Below are 6,974 nucleotides of genomic sequence, written 5' to 3'. Positions count from 1 at the left end.
ATATGTGTGTGTATGTATGTATATATATGTGTATGTATGTATATATACATGCACACACATATATTTATCTCTAAAGGGAAATAAGCATTTCAAAAGAATGTTGGCTAGCAAGGCTCCCAGATCATCCCTCATTTTTACCCAGTTCCCACATAGAAAGGATGTGCACGGTGAAAGCTTCCCCCCACACCATGAAGGGTGGGAGGGTGTACCTTGCTCAGTCGTGAACGTGCACGCTCATCACAAGCCGGCGGGGAGGAGAGCAGGAGGGTTGTATGCGTTGGGCTACTGTTTTTTTTGCCCTGTTCCCGATGTATATGCATGAATCTACATTTTTAACCAAATCTTTGTTCCCTTTCCTCTTGAGGATGCTTCATGCTCCGACCTACGCACCCAGCTGCACTCGGGGAGCTCTGCCTCCCTCCCTCCACAGCAGCTCGCACTGCTGTTCAGCCACAGGGGAGACTTAATGGAGCAGACTGAGCACTCTTCCTATGCGGCTTCCCGTGGAAAGCCAGTCAGCTGAGACCGGGAAAGGGCCGCCACCACAAGCCAGCAGCCCTGCGGAAATCAAACGGGGGAGCCCGGCATGGGGGCAGCTGACCCTTTCAGGCTGTTACTTTGATACCTTTGATACGGGCTTGGGTTTCTCTCCAAACCACTGGCACCGCCTCCCTCGCGAAGCTGCGACAGAACCCCCATGACCGGTATCTGGGCCAAGTGGGCCCAGCAACTCCGATGGGTTGTTGATTTCTCAAAAGTAGTAATGACTGGATTCAGGAAATTGAAATTAGGAAATTCAACCACACGTCATCAGTAGTAGTTTTTAGTGCTGGTATCAACGTAGCCCCCAAATTAAAGCCATGAATATAACAATCACAAGGCAACAAGGTCAATGTTCTGATGGTTGTAGCCAAAAAAACATCATCTTTCTCTACAACTAGGAGCTAATTGATAGAAATATAAGACACACACGTACATACATTTGAGATAAAAGCCCACCCTGTTCTCAGGAAAGGTGAACAGTAGGGAACGGTCAATTTCAGGTTGATTTATGAATTGGGAAAGTACTTCTGATTTAAAAAAAAAAAAAATTTTTTTTTTTTTGGCCAAAATGGTCAGGAGGTGATGAAGACTGACTTCCCAGCCCTTCACTGCCAAATCTTAACTGCCTGAAGACTTACAGAGATGCTTGATTAAAACTAGAATAAAAATCTCCAGTTGCCTTCAGCAAACCACAGCACCAGGGTGGGAAAAACAGTGCCAGGTTGCAGTTTAAGTATAGTTACTTGGCGCCTGCTGAAAGTACCGCTCCCTTCCTGTTTAATAATTAATTCAACTTTAAAGCCCCAAGGATCTGGACTCAGCACCAGCTTCACAAAGCAGCACAGAAACAAAATGCTTCCAGAGCTGGAGGGGGGACAGAGGAAGAAAGAATCTAACATTTCAAGAAACATCACCACATGGGGCCAGTGAAGGGGGGGTGGGGTAGAGGTGGAAAGAACCAGGGTGGAGAAATTCGAAATAAAATAAATACGCACAAAAGCAAGGTTATTCACGGCCACCGGCACCAGGACTGGGAGCGGCACAGTGAGCCAGAAGTCATCCATTCGGGAAGCAGGCTGGGTGCCCGCAGGCTAGTGGGGACCAAGAGGGTAATGGACTCAGTCTCCGGAAAAGGAGAGACCCGGCCTCGCTCTTCATTAGTGGCCTCTGCTCATTAGTCAGAGCATCGCGCTGGAAAAGGCATCAAAGGTAGGCAGTCGTTCCTGCCTGGGCCCCCCTCATCCTCCACTCCACCCCCAGCCCCACGATTCTCCTACCAGGGGATGGCCAAAGAATGCACTGATGAGGGGGCAGCCAGGGAGGGAAATGAGGACACACACACACACACAGGAAGGAAGGGGGCAAGGGCTTACTGAATGGTAGATGCTCTGTGTATTAAAAACAACAGGAAAAGCAAGCAAGTGACCAGACTTAAATATTCACTTACAGAAGTTAACACCCAGTAATGGCACAAAGGAGCCAGACATCCAGTGGGGTCCCTCAAATTGTGCCTTGTGGTGTTTGGACATCATTTGCTTTCTCTAAGCTGGTGAATCCAGCACAGGGAGTGATACACGGTGGATGCTCAGAACAGGCAGAAGCCACTAACAACTCCTGAAGTCTCTGCTCGCACACGGGGATGAGGAAGAATGCTTCCAGAGTGCACGCAGACCCATGTGCAAGCTCACGGTCCAGAATCAAACCACACAGATCGTTCTTTTGTACACCAGGAAATCGAAAGCATCCCAAAGCATCGCAAAGAGGTGGTACGCACTAGCAGTGAGCAGATTAATTAAACGAAATGAAGACCCGGGTGGCCAAAGAAAAGAAGAAAGCTATTTAAACACCAAATTGTATTTACTTTTTGCTTATTATTATTGTAAGGAAGACATGGCGTAGAACACTCACACATATCCTCTGAGACTTTAGTAGGGTATTTTGAAGAAGACATTCACGTAATTAAATGGTTGAGTTGAACAAATAATGACCTGAATATTTTCCCTAATCCTTAAAAAGGAAGGCTTTTAATATTCTACGATTGTCAAAACTATAAGGATGATCTTTATATTTTACTTTACACATCAATTAATTATAAAATGTTTAAATTACACCTCCCTCCTGTTTCCTCCCACCTCAGACTGAAAGCATTGCTTTGAAAAATGTAGCAACTCGCTTTTGAAAATAAGCCTTGTATTCCTCTCAACTGACCCCTCAAAACTGCGCCAAACTCAAGTTTGAAACTAGTTTCCAGTTATTAAACAATTTCAAAACCAGAAGGTCAATATGTGTTCTCTATTTTTGAGTCAGTGAATGTCTAGTGGCTCTTTTTGATTTTCTAATATCCAGTTCAGATTCAAGCTAAAGTCCCTGTTTTCTTGGGATGCTCATGGCGGTTTGGGCCAGTGAGGAACCTGACCTTGAGCAAGGCACCTCATCTTTCCATGCCTCAGTTTCTTGACCTGTGAAATGGGGATAAACATCGTTCTCACCCCCCAGGGTTGTGAAAAGGGATCTGCGACAGAACGCACGTGGAGCAGGGTGCACAGAGCTTGTCGCACACAAAGCTCACCTCAGATTCAAGGGCAGTGAAGTGCATCCCTTCCTCTCTGGCCCATGACCCATTCCTTTAGCGAACCCTCCCGGGGTGTGATTATTGACTCCACTTGGTATGTTGGGAGTCCCCGTGTGCTCCCTTTCACTTTACAAAATAGGTGAGTTTTAAAGAGTTGTAAATTGAATTTCTATAAAGCCAATCATATTTCCAGTATACGAGGGGACCTTCCTATTTAAAGGAGCCTCCATGGCGAATCTTTTTTTGGGTTGCAAATACCTTTGTGGTGAGAACGATGATCTATCAGCTTGCCTTTTTTTTTTTTTTCTTTTTCTGTTTCTTTCTTTTTTCTTTTCTTTTCTTTTTTTTTTATAAATCAGGTATTTGTACGAGGCAGTGTGTTGTAGTGGAAAGACGCTGGGCTGAGACAAGCAAGCCTCTGGGTTGGTCCAGGCATAACGACAGAAACGCGGCAAGTGACTAACTCAAGTACAGCCCGCGGCAGTTTCGACGCAGCTGAAGGAATTCCAACACTTCTGAGGAGCACCTAGTGTTTGCTGTGCAGAGTGAGCCCCAAGGGCACTGTGGGCAACCCCGTCTCTGGGGTGGTGGTGGGGGACTCCCATGCTCCATCCGTCCAGACTGTTGTAACAGAGTCATGAGTTAAATTACATGAGCCAGAGGGTTTATAAGGCCCAGCCGGCCCCACGGTTGTCCGATTCCATGTGAATTATGGGTTCACTAGAGTTGTGGGCTGCGTCTCAGTCACTGAGCCCACTCACGCTCAGCAAGTTCTCGGTATCGGCCGTTACTATGAAGACAGGAGTGGTGTTTAACCAAAGAGCATGTGATTGGTATTACAGAACTCGTATTACCAAAGTGAGCTATTTTAGCCTCTGTACCAGTTCTCTAGGGCTTCCATCACAAAGTACTCCAGGCTGGGTGCCTTAAACATCAGAAATTTATTTTCCTACAAACCTGGACCAGGCTGGAAGTTCGAGATCAAGGTGTGGGCAGGGTTGGTTTCTTCTGAGGCCTCTCTCCTCGGCTTGTGGATGGCCACCTTCTCCCTATGTCTTCACATGGTCTTCCTTCCCTCTGTGTGGGTCTGCACCCTAATCTCCTCTTCATATAAGGACACTAATCATATTAGTGGATTAGGGCCCACCCATATGACCTCATTTGAACTTAATTCCCTCTTTAAAGACCCTATCTCCAGATATGGTCCTATTCCAAGGCCCTGGGGGTTCAAAATTCAACATTCAGCACATCTCAGCCGCCAAACTAATAAAAGCATTGCTTAGATTAAGTTTTTAAATTAACAGAGTGTTCAGATTTGTATACAAATGAAAGAATGGGAAACAGCCTCTGTGCAAACTCTTTCCTGATACACTGTCCCTAAGATGAACCAGTGTGGGCTGTCTGACTGCTTGCTTGTAAAGAATAGGCTTCTGCGGTCAGCAGACACGTACAATCGAGCAAAGGCGAGGACTCCGATAACAGCCGGGGAATTGATAAAGGCAGTGTACTTGTCTCAACTCACGAAGCTTTGATAACATAAACCAATAGGAATCTTCTGGAACTGGGTTCATCCAGGCCAAAAAGGAAGCTGACAAGCTGCCTTGCTCTTTGGCTGGCTTGACCTATGGGTTTTTTTCGGAGAGAACTTTGGAAAAGTGACTCCGGTTTTTTGTCTTGTTTTGTTTTTTTTTTATAGAGAACTCCGGCCTCTCAATTTATGAAGAGATGGAAGAAATGTTTTACAAACACAGTCTGAAACTTTGCCTCCCTAATTTCTGGCCCTCGGTTTTCCCTCGTGTTCTCCCCTGGGCACGGCCCCTTAGAGCTCTCTCATCCACACCTGCCTGTTTGCACCGGGGCCGTGAGCCCTGTCACAGTGCAAGGCAGGACCGGGCTCGTGATCTAACTAATTTCTCTTTTAGAATTTCTCTCCCTCAATAGGTTTAAGATGTCTATTCATGTCCCTTTTATCTGTTTAGACTCTCATTTTGGGATTTGCTAACTATGTCGCTACAAGGAAGGTATTTGAGCAGCGTGTAATTCCGTTAGATATTGGTCACCACATTGCTCGAGCATGAAGCTTTCAAAGAAAATTAAAGTGAAAAAAGAAATAAGATCTGGTATTGGTTATTAACTCCACCTCAGGGTGACTTCTCTTCAGGGGCAATTAAATAGCAGCTCTGGGCTGTTAAGTTTAGTGGCTTTACTTGTAGGTGGCCCCTCTTCTTCAAGGACAACTTCGGTTCAGATCTGCTTTGATTGTACGTGATAAAGCTGGGACTGCCTCTGCAAAACCAGATTTCATTTGAAATTGTAGGTGTGACCACATGTATGCGCTCTGACCTTTCTTCTTTAAGAAACAAGTTTTGCATTACCAGGTAAATGCCCTTTCCAGGGGATTTTCATGGAACACTGGTGACATCCTGTGGTCAGTTTGGTTTAAGGCAGGGACTATCTCGGGGAATAAAGAAGTAAATGTCCCACCTAAATCCTACTTTGTTTTGCAAAATCAAAAGGGAATGAGAAAAGACATTCGTATTCTTCATCTTCTCTTTTTTTTTTTTTTTTTTTTTGGAGCAACGCAAGTTTCGAGCGAATGTGGACAAAGCAGGTTCTGGGAATGAGTGTTTTTGGTAAGGATAGGTATTTCCTGGAAACAGAATACAGCTTCATCAGAACAGGGGACGAGTGCCACGATGTCAGGCGTCGTTCTGCGATCCTACCTGGTTCCTACCATCTGCTGTGATAAGTTCTCCGTACCTTGGCTCGACTTCTAGTCCTTGCGGGAGACAGCCTTCTGCAAAAGAGCACACAGCGTGGCTTAAAGGGAAAACAGTGGGTATTTTGGCATTTTTACACCAGTGACAATAAATTGAAGCCATTTAGTTGTAAATGTGATATTACACTTGACGGTTTCCCCTGGCAAAGCACCGAGTGGCCCATATTGGAGAGAGGCAGAGCGATGGGACTGGGGGAGCAAAGCCAGTCACCAGAGTAACCTACCGAAGGGGCTCGTAAAAGCATTTGTCAGTCGTTTAGAATCATAACTCAGCTCAACACTCTTGGTACCGGGAGCGACCGGCTGGGTTTAAGCTGTGGAGAGCAGGCAATGGAGTTTATGTTGTTCTTCTGTTTATTAAAAACGGATGGGAGCACTTGACAGAAAAATCAAACTTCTGGCCATGGCTCATTAATCCCCGTTGTATCTGTCAGGGGGGTGTGTGTGTGCAGTTGCAACAAGCTGCTAGGAGTAAAACCGCTGCTGAGCTTTGGTACTCTCTACTGTTGAGCGGAAAAAGAGGTGCCAATCACCTTGAAGGGGAGAAAATAGGAGGTTATTTTTAACCCACCTACTCTGGTGGACATTAACTATAAGTGAGTTGGTTTAAGAGAAAAATGATTATGGTGGATAATTTTATTGCCAATATTTGTCACAGAGCTTTCTCCAGGAGAAGCAGGAATGTAAAGATGAATGTGGCATGAAGTCTAACACTATAGCTCTTTTCTACAAAGCACAGGTTGTGGAGAAAGATCCTCGGGGTGGGGGGGGGGGGTCTTTGCAGGCTCCTTCTACCTGCATATGCTCATCGAAGTACATTCTTCTATGAACTAACTAATCTGCAGGCATCAGCCTCCCTGCTGGATGTGTAGAATAGACTCTGGTCAATCCAGACTGTTTACATCAACCCAAAAGACAGAACCAGCAGCATTCCAGTCCCTCTGTTGAGAACAACGATTATTTATAAGAAAATGTATGTCTCGCAGCCTTCACTCTGCCTGATGCACCCTGAGATTGAGAAAGACTATAGGACCAGGAGAAATGCTGCTTTTCTTGCTGATTTGGGGCTCAGGCTCTGAG

The 6,974-nt window shown here is 45.6% G+C and overlaps 1 long non-coding RNA gene across 1 annotated transcript; it reads left to right on the top strand.

Moving 5' to 3' along the window:
* The first annotated feature begins 1,670 nt into the window (after positions 1 to 1,670).
* On the top strand, positions 1,671 to 4,907 carry LOC118538541 (uncharacterized). The gene is made up of 3 exons (XR_004918667.2): positions 1,671 to 1,752; positions 3,475 to 3,660; positions 4,812 to 4,907. It is a non-coding gene; the product is annotated as an uncharacterized LOC118538541 (long non-coding RNA).
* Positions 4,908 to 6,974: the final 2,067 nt, after the last annotated feature.

The sequence above is a fragment of the Halichoerus grypus genome, chromosome 10, assembly GCF_964656455.1.
Source record: "Halichoerus grypus chromosome 10, mHalGry1.hap1.1, whole genome shotgun sequence".
NCBI classification, from domain to species: domain Eukaryota; kingdom Metazoa; phylum Chordata; class Mammalia; order Carnivora; family Phocidae; genus Halichoerus; species Halichoerus grypus.
This window is presented reverse-complemented; position numbering and strand designations above follow the sequence as displayed.